This window comes from Nerophis lumbriciformis, linkage group LG09 (genome assembly GCF_033978685.3).
Source record: "Nerophis lumbriciformis linkage group LG09, RoL_Nlum_v2.1, whole genome shotgun sequence".
NCBI lineage: Eukaryota > Metazoa > Chordata > Actinopteri > Syngnathiformes > Syngnathidae > Nerophis > Nerophis lumbriciformis.
In genome coordinates, this window is record NC_084556.2 from 7,335,001 (window position 1) to 7,351,638 (window position 16,638).

General features: G+C 39.5%; 2 protein-coding genes across 3 annotated transcripts in view; one reads left to right on the forward strand and one right to left on the reverse strand.

The window, feature by feature from the left end:
• clip2 (CAP-GLY domain containing linker protein 2) overlaps window positions 1-16,638 on the reverse strand; it is a 309,205-nt gene that overhangs the window by 167,647 nt on the left and 124,920 nt on the right. The window lies entirely within an intron of this gene.
• Window positions 1-16,638, forward strand: part of klf8 (Kruppel like factor 8) — a 97,961-nt gene that overhangs the window by 38,115 nt on the left and 43,208 nt on the right. The window lies entirely within an intron of this gene.

Consider the following 16,638-nt stretch of genomic DNA (forward strand, 5'->3'; position numbering starts at 1 on the left):
TCAGGCGTGTAACAGCAATGTATAATGTTTGATGTATACGCAAGTAACAACAATGTATAATGTGTGATTTTCAGGCGAGAGGGCGGGTTTTGGTGGTAGCGGGGGGTGTATATAGTAGCGTCCCGGAAGAGTTAGTGCTGGAAGGGGTTCTGGGTATTTGTTCTGTTGTGTTTATGTTGTGTTACGGTGCGGATATTCTCCCGAAATGTGTTTGTAATTATTGTTTGGTGTGGATTCACAGTGTGGCGCATATTTGTAACAGTGTTAAAGTTGTTTATACGGACACCCTCAGTGTGACCTGTATGGCTGTTGACCAAGTATGCATCGCATTCACCTGTGTGTGTGTGAAAGCCGCATGTATTATGTGACTGGGCCGGCACGCTGTTTGTATGGAGGAAAAGCGGACGTGACGACAGGTTGTAGAGGACGCTAAAGGCAGTGCCTTTAAGGCACGCCCCCAATAAAGTTGTCCGGGTGGAAATCCGGAGAAATTCGGGAGAATGGTTGCCCGGGGAGATTTTCGGGAGGGGCACTGAAATTCCGGTGTCTCCCGGGAAAATCGGGAGGTTGAAACCGATACCGATAATTTCCGATATTACATTTTAAAGCATTTATCTTTAGTCCTAATAAATGCCTCAGTCTCCTATTAAGTCTGTTTTATGTTTGCAAAAATGTGTTATTCAATTTGGAGAACAGTTGAACAAAAGAGGACTTACAATACATTTGTTGAATCACCTCTAAAATGCTAGCAACATCGGAAGCGCAGCACTTCTAAGGCCTACAGTTGTGAAAGCAGTTTAAAGGCAACTTACACAGGAAGTAGGTCAACCTCATTGTTTTTGCAAAGCCAAGCATAACATAACCATTGTTGGATAATTGATTGGTAAATCGATAGTTTTGCTTGGATGCTAACAAACAAAGTTAGCATACCGTATTTTCCGCACTATAAGGCGCACCTAAAAACCACAATTTTTCTCAAAAGCTGACAGTGCGCCTTATAACCCGGTGCGCTTTATTACGATTCATTTTCATAAAGTTTCGGTCTCGCAACTTCGGTAAACAGCCGCCATCTTTTTTCCCGGTAGAACAGGAAGCGCTTCTTCTTCTACGCAAGCAACCGCCAAGGAAAGCACCCGCCCCCATAGAACAGGAAGCGCTTCACCCGCCCCCGGAAGAAGAAGAAAAAACGCGCGGATATCACCGTACGTTTCATTTCCTGTTTACATCTGTAAAGACCACAAAATGGCTCCTACTACGCGACAAGGATCCGGTTCATAAAAAGACGCAATCTCTCCATCCGCACACGGATTACTACCGTATTTCACAGCAACTGATATTCCTGTGAACCGCACTGTGGAACGGGAGCACGTACGGTGAATATTCGCACCACAGGGAATGAGAAGTCATCCTTCACTGTGGTTCTAGCTTGCCATGCTAACTTCCACCCATGGTGATATTCAAAAGGAAGACCTTGCCAAAAGAGACCTTTCCAGCCGGCGTCATCATAAAAGCTAACTCGAAGGGATGGATGGATGAAGAAAAGATGAGCGAGTGGTTAAGGGAAGTTTACGCGAAGAGGCCGGGTGGCTTTTTTCACACAGCTCCGAAGGCGAACACACCTTCACTAAGACGGGCAGATAGCGCCGGTCGACATACGCCAACATCTGCCAGTGGATCGTAAATGCCTGGGCAGATAGTTTCGGTCACAACTGTGGTCCGAGCTTTCCGGAAGGCAGGATTCACAGAACTGCTGCACAACAACAGCGACACTGAATCCGATGACTTCGACGAGGCGGAGCCGGCCATTTTTGGATCCCACGCTTGCGCAACTTTTCAATTCGGACACCGAAGACGAAGAATTCGAAGGATTTACGAATGAAGAATAACTTCAGAAGGTGAGCGCTATGTTTATTTTGTGTGTTGTGACATTAACGTTCGAGCAACATTATGTTGCTATTTATTGCTCTACACCATTTTGAATTTTACTATGTTTGTGATTGCACATTTGCGTACATTTTGGGACAGAGTTGTTAGAACGCTGGTTTTCAATATATTATTAAAGTTTGACTGAACTATCTGACTGTTTTTTTGACATTCACTTTAGCGCAGCGTTTTTTTGACATTCACTTTAGCGCAGCGTAGGCGCGGCTTATAGTCCGGGGCGGCTTATTGGTGGACAAAATTATGAAATATGTAATTCATAGAAGGTGCGGCTAATAATCCGGTGCGCCTTATAGTGCGGAAAATACGGTATTAGAGCTTCGGGACCAGCGCTATTTCTTTAAGATAGCGCTGTTTTGATTTGAACGTATAGCTTACTAATATCTCGATTGGCATGACAATACATTTTTAATAGTTTTAATCACATTTGCCCAATGACGTACCTTCTCTTTTTCCTCCCCAGAGCTCGGGCGTTAATGTGTGCGATCGCACGAGCATGGGGTTCACGCTCGGCCAGCCTTGAGCAGACAAAAATAGATGTTAAAAAGTGTTGAGACGTTCGTGTTTGAAGCCCACAGAGTCTCCAGAAATACTTCTATCATCCTAAAATGATTTTAGTCGTGTAACTAAGAATGCAATGTAGTTTTCTCTACTTTCTATCAACCATATACTCTATTAAGTGTCAGTAAACATCATTAACCTGCTTTGGTTTCCACTATAAATGAAAATAGCGACTTTTAGTTCTACAGGAAAACAAAACAAGTCATAAATGTGGGTCTATTTATGCACGAGTACAATCAAAACAAAGATGGCTGACTACAGCGCAAATGTTTGTGTTGCTTAAGATGTGCGCGTCGTCTCTGAGTTCCATTACGCTCATTCAGCAGAACCTTGATATCCGAATACTTTTTTTAAAGTTTTGCGTGGTGTACAGGGCGTAACGCGAGGTGACGTTACCTACATTGAGTGAAGGTGTGCGTACACCAGGTTTTATATGTACAAAACCCAACACCAGTGAAGTTGGCACGTTGTGCAAATCATAAATAAAAACAGAATACAATGATTTGCAAATCCTTTTCGACTTATATTCAATTGAATAGACTGCAAAGACAAGATACTTAACGCTCGAACTGGAAAACTTTTGTTATTTTTTGCAAATACTAGCTCATTTGGAATTTGTTGTCAGCGACATGTTTCAAAAAAGCTGGCACAAGTGGCAAAAAAGACTGAGAAAGTTGAGGAATGCTCATCAAACACCTATTTGGAACATCCCACAGGTAAACAGGCTAATTGGGAACAAGTGGGTGCCATAATTGGGTATAAAAGCAGCTTCCATGAAATGCTCAGTCATTCACAAACAAGGACGGGGTGAGGGTCACCACTTTGTGAATGAATGCTTGAGCAAATTGTTTAAGAACAACATTTCTCAACCAGCTATTGCAAGGAATTTAGGGATTTCACCATCTACGGTCCGTAATATCATCAAAAGATTCAGAGAATCTGAAGAAATCACTGCACGTAAGCGATGAAATGATGGACCTTCGATCTCTCAGGCGGTACTGCATCAAAAAGCGACATCAGTGTGTAAAGGATATCACCACATGGGCTCAGGAACACTACAGAAAACCACTGTCAGTAACTACAGTTGGTCGCTACATCTGTAAGTGCAAGTTAAAACTCTCCTATGCAAGGCGAAAACCGTTTATCAACAACACCCAGAAACGCCGTCGGCTTCGCTGGGCCTGCGCTCATCTAAGATGGACTAATGCAAAGTGGAAAAGTGTTCTGTGGTCTGACGAGTCCACATGTCAAATTGTTTTTGGAAAGAAACTGTGGATGTCGTGTCCTCCGGACCAAAGAGGAAAAGAACCATCCGGATTGTTATAGGCGCAAAGTTCAAAAGCCAGCATCTGTGATGGTATGGGGGTGTATTAATTCCCAAGGCATGGGTAACTTACACATCTGTGAAGGCACCATTAATGCTGAAAGGTACATACAGGTTTTGGAGCAACATATGTTGCCATCCAAGCAACATTATCATGCTTATTTCAGCAAGACAATAACAAGACACGTGTTTACAACAGCGTGGCTTCATAGTAAAAGAGTGCAGGTACTAGACAGGCCTGCCTGTAGTCCAGACCTGTCTCCCAAATGTGTGGCGCAATATGAAGCCAAAATACCACAACGGAGAACCCGGACGGTTGAACAACTTAAGCTGTACATCAAGCAAGAATGGGAAAGAATTCCACCTGAAAAGCTTCAAAAATTGGTCTCCTCAGTTCCCAAACGTTTACTGAGTGTTGTTAAAAGGAAAGGCCATGTAACACAGTGGTAAAAATGCTCCTGTGCCAACTTTTTTGCAATGTGTTACTGCCATTAAATTCTCAGTTAAAGATTATTTGCAAAAAAACATCAAGTTTCTCAATTCGAACATTAAATATCTTGTCTATTCAATTGAATATAAGTTAAAGTTAAAGTCCCAATGATTGTCACACACACACTAGGTGTGGTGAAATTTGTCCTCTGCATTTGACCCATCCCCTTGATCACCCCCTGGGAGGTGAGGGGAGCAGTGGGCAGCAGCGGTGCCGCGCCCGGGAATCATTTTTGGTGATTTAACCCCCAATTCCAACCCTTGATGCTGAGTGCCAAGCAGGGAGGTAATAGGTCCCATTTTCATAGTCTTTGGTATGACTCGGCCGGGGTTTGAACTCACAACCTACCGATCTCAGGGCGGACACTCTAACCACTAGGCCACTGAGTAGGTAAGTTGGTTTTGGGTTTTGTACAAGACAACAGCGGGAAGTACAGGACTCAATGTGACTGGGCGTGCCACCTTAAACTAACAAGACCGCTATCAGCTATCTGCAAAGGTTCGGGCAACGCTAACTATGTTGATTCAAGGATGCGCTTCATCTTCGACATCAATAAGTGACATCACAAAGTTAACATCACTGAATGCTAGTAACACGGCTAATAATAGTAGCTGCGACTGTGAAGTTGACCAACATTTGACAGAACAACTTTGAGCACATCGAAGCCCAGTTCTAACTTACAGTGCATTTTATTTGTACAGGGAAGTCAGTATTTCAACCTTTCCACAACAGAGGGGCCCGGGGCCCACTCAAATATCAACACTGAAATAGTAATCTTACTCTTGATTTTAATCATGTTCAATAAATATATTTAATCTACTTACAGTTTAACAGAATAAACATTGTCAAATGATATGAAAGCATGTGTTAATCATAAAGATTATTATCAAGGCTTAGGTCAGGCTGATTAGAAAATGAATACTAATCAAATATACTGCAAAAGAAGGAACTCATACGACTGATGAAAAAAAGTAGTTAAAATTACAGTGCGAAATTATAAAAGTGTAACTAAATTAATAATAAAGAATATGTGTTGGCCCTGCGATGAGGTGGCGACTCGTCCTGGGTGTACACCGCCTTCCGCCCGAATGCAGCTGAGATACGCTCCAGCACCCCCCGCGACCCGGAAAAGGACAAGCGGTAGAAAATGGATGGATGGATATTCCCTTAATAAACTGTCAATAAAACTAAAGTGCAAATGAAAATACAGATTCACCCCTTTAGTCATAATTTTGCGCTTAAGAAACTTCTCTCTGACTTTAGCTCCAGACCTCTTCTGTTTGTTTGATATTGTCATTACTGCCACAAGTGGTGGAAAAGTGTATTACAACAAAGTACTGCTGTGGCCCATACAAACCACAGCTACAAAACTGATATTTTTTGCCAGCCCTCTTGGGGGCGCTCGCGGCCCAACAATGAGCCCTATGGTTAAGAAACACTGGTGTATAGGGCATGTTTCTACCATACTTGCCCCCTCCCGAATTTTCCGGGAGACTCCCGAATTTCAGTGCCTCTCCCGAAAATCTCCCAGGACAAATATTCTCCCGAATTGCTCCCGATTTCCAGCCGGACAACATTATTGGGGGTGTGCCTTAAAGGCTTTGCCTTTAGCGTCCTCTCTCACCTGAAATAGAGACTATTATATATGTCTTCGTTATCCATAGGTTTATCTATAACCCATAAAGTAGGCAGGCACGGAGCTATTTCTCAGCGTGTGTTTATTCCAGCCGGCACGTTAATACACCATACTTGCCAACCCTCCCGGATTTTCCGGGAGACTCCCGAAATTCAGCGCCTCTCCCGAAAACCTCCCGGGACAAATTTTCTCCCGAAAATCTCCCGAAATTCAGGCGGAGCTGGAGGCCACGCCCCCTCCAGCTCCATGCGGACCTGAGTCCGCTTTCCCGCAATATAAAGAACGTCTACAGTAAAGCAGTCCGTCTGCCGTAAACAGCAATGTTGTGACATTCTTAAACAGGACAATACTGCCATCTAGTGCATTTGATGAAAGCACTTTTGTGCGTGCCACACAGCAATGCATAATCAGAGAGGGTGTTCAGCATGGTTAGAAAGATAGTGACAGAGAATAGAACAAGGATGGACAATCCAACCCTTAACTCAACAATGAGTAGATGAGTGTTATGTGTGTGTATATGTGTAAATAAATGAACACTGAAATTCAAGTATTTCTTTTATTTATATATATATATAGCTAGAACTCACTGAAAGTCAATTATTTCTTATATATATACATATATATATACATATATATATATATATATATATATATATATATATATATATATATATATATATATATATATATATATATATATATATATATATATATATATATATATATATATCCATCCATCCATCCATCCATTTACTACCGCTTATTCCCTCCGGGGTCACGGGGATATATATATATATATATATATATATATATATATATATATATATATATATATATATATATATATATATATATATATGAAACACTTGACTTGGTGAATTCTAGCTGTAAATATACTCCTCCCCTCTTAACCATGCCCCCAACCACGCCCCCGCCCCAACCACGCCCCCCGCACCCACCACCTCCCGAAATTGGAGGTCTCAAGGTTGGCAAGTATGATACACTGACACACAACATCCGGATTCCCATCATGCATTGCTTCAAAACTACGGCAAGTAGTAATGTCGGACAAACAATATTGGGGGAGAGCCTTAAAGGCACTGCCTTTAGCATCCTCTCTCACCTGAAAAGGAGACTATTATATATGTCTCCGTTATCCATAGGTTTATCTATAACCCATAACTTGGTGGCCGAATGCATATAGTCACTCATGAACGGTCAGAGAAGCACAAGGCTAGTCATAGCCCAGTATTATGGGCCACCGTTATGGCCCAGGTTGTAACAACGTATTTATACATAGCAATGAAAAATGACGCTTGGAGGATCCTCTGGGCTACCGCTGAGTACTGTAATCTATAGTAGAACACACGTCAGGCTACTATTTTGGGTGAAATGTGTGAAAAGGTGTATTATGGGTGTTATTTCATGTTTAGAGAGCTCTAATTTATTTTCTTTTTTTTTTTACTTAAACCAATTTTTATTCTCTGACAATGAAAATATTTGATTTATTAATACAAATCCTGCATGTCGAAAATATATTTATCACCACCAATTGGCCGTGATAAACGAGGACGCAGATTTTGGGTTTCTGTTGTACTTTTACTTTAGAATCCCACACGGTTTTGTAGATGAAGTCTGAGGCCTTTTTTGCATCAAACCAACTCCAAGTGAATAAAAAGGCCTGTTCAAATATAAGATCTTTGCACAAGAAAAACCTCTACGGGACGGTCAGAAAGATCTTCCCTATCTGTCCTTTTTTTTTTTTTGTCCTTTCCTCCTTACTCGTCTCTCCTTCGTCTCCCCCCACCCTCCTGACTTCCTGTGTGGAGATCAGAGGCTGACAGGGTCGCACCCACCCCGCCCTTTTTTTTTTTTTTTTTAAAGTTCCTGGAGCTCTGCAGAGAGAGGGAAGCGGAGGCTGGAACCCACCCCTTAGGAGAGGCTAGTATACATGTTCAGTCACAGGGTCTTTCACCACTGCACACATCCCCTCGACCCCGCCCTAACTGCCTCGTTCGCCCTGCAGAAGTGGATCAATTTTGGATTTGCAGAAGATTCCCCCGACTTTATCTTTCTTCTGAAAGGGTGTGGTTCTGTACAACCCCAGAGATGACTTTTCAACACCAGCAAAATCTGCATGTTTCGCTTTATTTATCCACTTTCCTTCCCTCTGATTTTCACCGCTTTCCCGGCTGCGCTCGGAATGATCCCCGAGCGCTGAACTCCACCCAGCAGGGCGCTCCAGATTAGGTCAAAACAAACGTTGAGGAATTATTCGCTAATCCTTCTTCCAGCGTTCCAGGACTGGCTGTAACTCCTGACAAGGCCAAAAACTCTTTTGAGCAACGTATTTCTCATCTTCGGAGGCATTTTTGGGACATCTTTTTAATACTATGGTTAAATCACTTTAAATGTCTCTTGTTATGCAAAAGGGAATTTTTTAAAGTAACATTTCAACATAAATGTGTCATTAAAGCCTGTTTATTTACACCAAATGTGATAAAACATATCATCACCCTCAGTTGTTTGCGCCACTTTTGATAGAGGCGGTGCTCAAATGATCGTTTGACCCATATGAGCTACTCAGCTGGCGATGTGGGAGCTATAAATGTGATCATTTGTTTCTTTCTTTAGCCAATTGCTTGGATTTTACCGACCATTAAAGATGCGTGGTGGTCAAGCTAGCTCTGTTTTCAATGGGCCTGTTTTCGGTTGTACGAATCGTTCAAGTTGCGAAAAGGATAAACGTTTCTTCAGAGTTCCTCGAGAGTAGGGCTGTCCGATATACTGGTAAATGGTAAATGGGTTATACTTGTATAGCGCTTTTCTCCCTATTTAAGGAACTAAAAGCTCTTTGGCACTATTTCCACATTCACCCATTCACACACTGATGGCGGGAGCTGCCATGCAAGGCACTAACCAGGACCCATCAGGAGCAAGGGTGAAGTGTCTTGCTCAAGGACACAACGGAGGTGACTAGGATGGTAGAAGGTGGGGATTGAACCAGTAACCCCCAGATTGCTGGCACGGCCACTCTCCCAACTTCGCCACGCCGTTAAGCGGTATTATACTTAATACTGGTATATTTTAGAAAGCGGTATATATTTGAGACCATACCGCCATACCGGTATCTTTACATGTGCCTTTGTTAGGCCGTTTGCTCGGGCGAAGCACAGGGCATCTTCTTTGACTCACCCTCGCTCCATACCTGTTTATGGAAGCTCCTCTCTGATGTACATTGACGCACAATGACTCGCTATGCATCAACCATAAAAAAAAAACATGGTGTACGGTACCGACTTCTCGACTCCTAAGTGTGATACAATGCTTTGGTCGGCGACTGCATTTGGCTTCTGGTGACTGACTACCATACTTGCCAACCCTCCCGGATTTTCCGGGAGACTCACGAAATTCAGCTCCTCTCCCGAAAACCTCCCGGGACAAATTTTCTTCCGAAAATCTCCCGAAATTCATGCGGACCTGAGTGATGTGTCGACAGCCTGTTTTCACGTCCGCTTTCCCACAATACAAACAGCGTGCCTGCCCAATCACGTTATAACTGTAGAATGATCGAGGGCGAGTTCTTGGTTTCTTATGTGGGTTTATTGTTAGGCAGTTTCATTAACGTCCTCCCAGCACAGCAACAACACACAACAACAGCAGTCACGTTGTCGACTACCGTAAAGCAGTTTGTCTGCCGTAAACAGCAATGTTATGACACTTTTAAACAGGACAATACTGCCATCTACTGTACATGCATATGTGACAATAACATCTAGGGCTTTTAGAGAGTGCAGTGCACAACTGCGCACACAACAAGGAGACGAAGCAGAATGCATCATCAGAGAGGGTGTTCAGCATGGTTAGAAAAATAGTGACAGAGAATAGAACAAGGATGGACAATTCAACCCTTAATTCAACAATGAGTAGATGAGTATTATGTGTGTATATGTGTAAATAAATGAACACTGGAATTCAAGTATTTCTCTTATATATATATATATATATATATATATACACATATATATATATATATATATATATATATATATATATATATATATATATATATATATATATATATATATGTATATATAATAAAATATATATATATATATATAGCTAGAATTCACTGAAAGTCAAGTATTTCTTATATATATATATATATGAAATACTTGACTTGGTGAATTCTAGCTGTAAATATACTCCTCCCCTCTTAACCACGCCCCCAACCACAACCCCCCCGACCACACACCTCCCGAAATCGGAGGTCTCAAGGTTGGCAAGTATGCTGAGTACAGCTTTATTTACACATGTATCAATTTCCTAAACAATTCATGGAGTTATGTTGCTAACAAATAACCAGCCAAACAAGGTAACTAACTATAATGTTAATGCCAGGCCACTAGATGGCAATGTCACACCAACTACTTATTGGACTGCAAACTTTTCGTGTACATTTGGGAGAATAATCCATGAATCATTTTGGTAACAAATTGGACTGTACTGTGGAACCTTGATTTATTAACGCCACTATTTGCGACCTTTTCGGTTTACAAACCTTTGACAGTGCGCCACAGTGTGCGAACCATGTCTTGGTGTACAAAAAACCCTTCATTCATTCAATTTGCATGCCGCTTTCAGCCATCGGGGGCTGCAATTTTGATGACACCGTATCCTGTTTAGATAGCTAGCTAGGTATTTATTGTCATTGCAACATGTGACATGTACAATGAGATTATAAAAGTGTCAAAGTGCAGTGCAGTAAAAACATAAATTCAACAAAATATTTAAAAATAGCTAAAATCCAGACTTAAAAATAGCTAAAATATTTTCAAAACAGACTAAAAACTCCAATGCAGTCACCCTTTCTTATTTATTTCACATTTGTTAGTGAGAGTATTTTCAAATTACTGAGTACAGTTACAGGTGTTGAATGAACAGTTTTTTAATCTGTTTCCTGTACACACGGGCGCGGCCATTTCGAAGAGCTTCGACGGCGAACGGCACTTCTGACGTGTTTATTCCCACAATTGTTGTACCTTGCGTCGATCAGAGCTGTGTCAGCCTGTCTTAGAGATCACTTTATGTGACCAGAAACGCTTTAAATGTGTCCAAACTATAGCATTGGGTTGCTAGACAACCGCTTTGAGCTAGCGTTTTTGCCATTTAGCCTCAGGCTTGCGGCACCTTCAGTTTGAGGATTTTATCAGTGAAGGGGGCTTTGTTCCACAGCAAGTCTTTAATCGTGATGAGACCGAAAAAGATGCCACAGCTGACCTTTATCAAAGTGAAGGAGGAGACACTACCGGGACACACGCCGATGAAGGATCACCTCGTGGAGACTACATGAATATATATATATATATATATATATATATATATATATATATATATATATATATATATATATTTTTTTTTTAATTGATTAGAATAGGGACTTTTGTCAAAGCTCGAACCAACTATTCATGTTTACATTGATTCGTATGGGGGACTGCTTCACTATACAAACTTTTCGGTTGGCGAACCATGTCCAAGACCCAATTAAGTTCATAAACTGAGGTTCCACTGTATTTTTTGATTGGGACTCAACGTGTCAGCCTTTGATATCACAGTTACATATTTAGCATTTCGATGCAAATGTTAAAGCTATCGTTCTAAATCCTTTCCACTTTGAGAGCTCTAAAACAAACAGGCAAAATGTCATCCAGTTGTTTTATCTGGATGATTTTCTGCTACATTTGGACGAGGAACAAATGGAAATAGGTGAAAATGTATTTCATCTTTTGTTCATTTCCGATCATAGCAGCTTGACAACATTGCTCGGCTTCCTATTCACTGGGTGTGGTTTGTCACCGTAGGGACTCTCCAACCCCTTCACCCCCACCCACCCTGTTGTGTTTTCTTACCTTTTTCATTACTGGGTCTATGACTTCCAGCTGGTTTCAGGATCTTGCTTCAGGGGAAAGAAGACTTAACTTGCTGGCAAGCTTAGGGACAGTAAAGTTGAAAGTCACATTAAGAGTCTAAAATTAAAATATTGCAAACAGAATTGGCTTACCATGGCTATAAATGTCTGAATTGCCAAACATCAGGGTGTCCAGGTGTTAATGGCCAACAACTGCTTCCATCTTACCCTATCAAACCCTTCAATTGGGGTTTTGATACAAAAAATGTCAAAGCTTCCCCTAAAAATGTACAGAATTAACCTTCCGCGACTGCAGCATACAAACTCCTAACGCTCACCTATCACAGTCAACACAACACTTCTGCCCCTGCAAAATAAAGTTTTAATTCATGCCGCCAATGTCTTACCCAGCCTGCAGCCCCCACTCATGTTTACACTTGATCCGTTGGTTGAATACACACACATTGAAGGAGGCGATAAGGGCTTCTGGAGGAGCCATTTTTATTCATGATGTCACTCGCCATAAAGATGGATAGAGATAGAGAAGACACGTGGCAAGCAGTGACAATTGGCTGATCAGGTTAGAGAATAGGCAACAATGAGGCCATCAGTTTGAAAACACCTGGACGGAACAACAACCTTTTGACGCAGTGATCACATGCTTTAGTGTTTTTAACTTATTTTTTATAACTAAAATACTTTGATCTTTTATACAAATATTTAAGTCAAATTCCAATTAGAACCATTAATACACACACATTTTCACATGTCACTATCCTGTATGTATTGCATTACTGTGTGTGTGTCAAAACTATGAATGAACACATGTGGAGTTATATACACCTTGGCACTCTTGGCATTCTCTCGATGAGCTTCAAGCACACCTGTAAAGTAAAAACCGTTTCAGGTGACTACCTCTTGAAGCTCGTCGAGAGAATGCCAAGAGTGTGCAAAGCAGTAATCAGAGCAAAGGGTGGCTATTTTGAAGAAAGTAGAATATAAAACATAAAACATGTTTTCAGTTATTTCACCTTTTTTGTTAAGTACATAACTCCACATGTGTTCATTCATAGTTTTGATGCCTTCAGTGACAATCTACAATAGTCATGAAAATAAAGAAAACGCATTGAATAAGGCAGTGGTTCTTAACCTGGGTTCGATCGAACCCTAGGGGTTCGGTGAGTCGGCCTCAGGGGTTCAGTGGAGCCTCCGCCGTCAAAGCCACACCCGACTCATCGTGTAATAAAAACTTCTCCCTATCGGCGTATTATGGATACCCCCAAACAATGTTCCCTCTAATTTTCCATCTGATTTGCAGGTGTGTAATTTGCTGTGAGTTCATGGACTGTGTAGGTTTTGTTCTTTGAACAAGGTGATGTTCATGCACGGTTAATTTTGTGCACCAGTAAAAAAACATAGAACTTTGTCTTGAATTTGAAAAAAAAAAAAACGTTTTATTTTTCACTAAAGAAGGGTTCGGTGAATGCGCATATGAAACTGGTGGGGTTCGGTACCTCCAACAAGGTTAAGAACCACTGGAAAAAGGTGTGTCCAAACTTTTGGCCTGTACTGTACATGCATACATATTATGTATATGTACATGTATACACACACACACACACACACACACACACACACACACACACACACACGTATATACATATTTTTTTTCCGTGGTTCTCAGAAGTAAAAAAACATAAATATTTTTGATGACTTAAAATTGTTATTTTTCAAAAAATACCTAACCCAAACCACTTTAAAATCACAACTAAATACTTAAAAAAAAAAAAAAAAAAAAAAAATTCAATTATGCAAAATTTTAATCAGACTTATAATTTATAATTTATTTATTTTTTTACTACCCTGGATATTTTAATTTTACTTTTTATTAATTTATTTTCGTGGATAAAACATTGTGTTTCATCTTCCAATTACCCATTTTTGATTACTTAAAAATGTTTGCTTTGAAAAATGTAAACACTTACACAGACTTAATTGTATTATTTTTATTAGAATTATTTATAATTAAATTTAAGGTTTTATTGATTTATTTTGCTGATAAACATGGTGTTTTATGTGGTCATTCAAAATGGTAGAAAACTGTTAAATTATTTAGAGGAAAAAAAAAACCTTAAAAAATATTTAACCTAAACTGCTTTAACATTTCATTTATGTATGTACATTTTTAAAGATATATTTCCCTTTTTTAAATACAATTATTATTTATAAAATTACTGTGTATCAAATATCTATTTTGAATATACTGTATCTTCTCGAGTCATTGCCGATTTGTGTTGGAAGGGGGGTGAAAGGTGTGGTGTGGAGAGGCCTTTACCTTTGTTTAGAAACACAGAGGGGGCTCTGTCCCTTCACAATGGCCCGAGAGAGACCAGTGTGTGTGTGTGGTTAAATGGAAGAGCGGATGCATCCAGCCACACCCCGAGCTGATTGGCTGAGGCCACACCTCGGGGTGGAATCCACTAGAGCCGAGTCACGTGGCGACACTCTATGGCAAAAACATAGGTCAGCTAATTTGGTGTAAAAACACTATTGCAATAATGACTTATTTCAAACTGAAATGATAGCAAAAAGTGGTATATCATGAATAAATCACCCATATTTTCCTATATACAGTAGCGTGTCGTGAAACCTCTTATAAAATCAGAAAGAAAAATGACTTTAAATCACAAATCTTTGCAAGAAAGCGCATGTATTATAATATCTTTGCGATATTTGCCGAGGCACCAGCAGTTAGGCCGAGCCGCGGGTACAGCATTACAATGCCGCTCGCATTTCAGCACGTCAATAATTTAAAAGCCAAGGACTTCTTTCTTACTTTCAGTGCTGTCACTCTACTTAGTAGGTAATGTGCGTTTACTTCACAGGACCTTTTTTTACAGGGAAGGAAATGTCTGACTCAGCAAAAGTGCTTAGATGTTTGTTTCATCGCAGTATTATCCTAAACACGCAACAACTTTGTACAAAAGGTGCAGGACAGCACTTCAATTATAGTGTTTATTGTCACACAAACGTTTCTTCCTCTGGAGTGCCGTCCTGTATTCTGTACACATTTTCTAAAAAGATTCAGCACCCATTCATAATTCTGAGGGTTGAGCATGTTCGTTCGTACTTCTGACCCTAAATGCTAGACATAAATAATGTAGATTTTGATGCCAATCTGGATTAAATTAGATTTTTTTGCAGCCTTTTTTAACCTATTTTTAGAGCAATTTTATGTCAAAAATCTTCGAGTGAAAGGTGCTGTAAAAATATTGCCTTGATTCATTATGAAAATACATTGGGGTGCAAATCTGGATTTTTTGTTGTTGTTTTTGAACAGTTTTTATGGACATTGTATTTTGTTGACGTAAAGCAAATGTGGCTATCATTCTTGTATGAAACAATAATATTACATTCATTTATTTACAAACACTAGTTTAAATAATGTAGATTTTGGTGCAAGTTTGGATGAATAATGATTTTTTCCACCAACTTTTTAAACAGATATTAATCGCAATTTTCTTGCACATTGTATGTATTTAACTGATGTTAAAAGCAAGTTTGTCTGTCGTTCTTGTATGAGTTGTACAAATAAAATATACAGTACAGGCCAAAAGTTTGGACACACCTTCTCATTCAATGCGTTTTCTTTATTTTCATGACTATTTACATTGTACATTGTCACTGAAGGCATCAAAACTATGAATGAACACATGTGGAGTTATGTACTTAACAAAAAAAGGTGAAATAACTGAAAACACGTTTTGTATTCTAGTTTCTTCAAAATAGCCACCCTTTGCTTTGATTACTGCTTTGCACACTCTTGGCATTCTCTCGATGAGCTTCAAGAGGTAGTCACCTGAAAAGGTTTTCACTTCATAGGTGTCATAGCTTTGATGCCTTGAGTGACAATCTACAATGTAAATAGTCGTGAAAATAAAGAAAATGCATTGAAATGAGAAGGTGTGTCCAAACGGTTGGCCTGTACTGTATATAAACACATTTAAAAAATAAATAAATAAAAACATACTACCGGTAGTCATAAACGTAGATTTTGTCAAATTGGGATAACAGATTTTTTTTTCAACCTTTTAAAAAATTATATCGATAGCAAATTGTTATGTTATGTACTGATGTGGCTCAATTTTGGTTGTAGTTCTCATATGATAAAAACATTGCATTTATTTATTAAAAAAAAACCAACTAATAATAAATAATGTAGATTTTGGTGCAAGTCTAAATCAATATGGATTTTTTTTTACAAACTTTTTAAACAGATGTTGATCGCAATTTTTAAGTACATTGTAAGTATTTTACTAATATGGCGCACATTTGGCGGTAGTTTGGGTGTGAGTAAATAAATACAATATAAATAATATTAAAAAGTGACAATACTTGAAAAAATATATTTGAGTGCAATCTGGATAAATATATATATATATTTTTCCAACTTTCTTAACTGATTTTGTAGCTATTTATTTTGTGTACTTTATGTCTGTGAAGCACTATGGGTTGCATTTCTTCCAAAAAAGGTCCTCTAAAAATATTTTATCATGTATCACATCGCATTTATCATAGTTTATTGGATCATCTTAAATATATTAATAATCACAAATGCAATACTTTTGAAAAGCCAAACTTGATTCCCCGTTATTTCTGTGTGAATATGAATATAATCATATGGACAAAATAGTAGTCACCTATTTGTTGCAACAAATTCCAATTGAGTTCTTTTGACCTTTGAAACATCACCAAACCCCGTACATTTACTTTTTTTG